Source organism: Penaeus monodon, chromosome 21 (genome assembly GCF_015228065.2).
Source record: "Penaeus monodon isolate SGIC_2016 chromosome 21, NSTDA_Pmon_1, whole genome shotgun sequence".
Lineage (NCBI taxonomy): Eukaryota > Metazoa > Arthropoda > Malacostraca > Decapoda > Penaeidae > Penaeus > Penaeus monodon.
Window position 1 is genome coordinate 12,677,135 of NC_051406.1, and position 478 is coordinate 12,677,612.

The 478-nt window shown below is 32.0% G+C and overlaps 1 protein-coding gene across 1 annotated transcript in view; it reads right to left on the reverse strand.

Moving 5' to 3' along the window:
* Positions 1-478, reverse strand: part of LOC119586240 (N-alpha-acetyltransferase 25, NatB auxiliary subunit-like) — a 20,710-nt gene that overhangs the window by 4,980 nt on the left and 15,252 nt on the right. The gene's annotated exons all lie outside the window — the stretch shown is intronic.

A 478-nucleotide genomic window follows, 5' to 3' on the forward strand; every position in this document is an offset into this window, starting at 1 on the left:
AAAAAATACATACTGTATAAACATCAATTTCCCTTATGATATCTCCATCTCTTAATTCCATTTCCCTTTCACCTTAGTTGGGAGGGATGATAATTCACATATGATCTATTTCTTATTATGTGTACTCCTGCTAGTGACATGTATATCAGGCCAACATTTCCTTGATTTATTTGTTAAATATGATTGCAATAATAACATTTATAGTAATGATGATTTTATTTTGAAAACAATGACAATAATTGTAAAGATGACCCTGGAAATAATGGTAATGATGATGAAAATCTCAAAAGTACATTTAAACATCAATTTCCCCTTTGATATGTCCATCTCAAGTCCATTTCCCTCTCAGCCGAGATGGGACAGGGGATCATTCACAATTATCCATTTCCTAGTTTCTCGTCAAGCACAACCCATCCAATCAATTTCACACTTGACACTGCAGACTTATGGATTTAAGGTTTGAAAAAAAAAAAAAAAA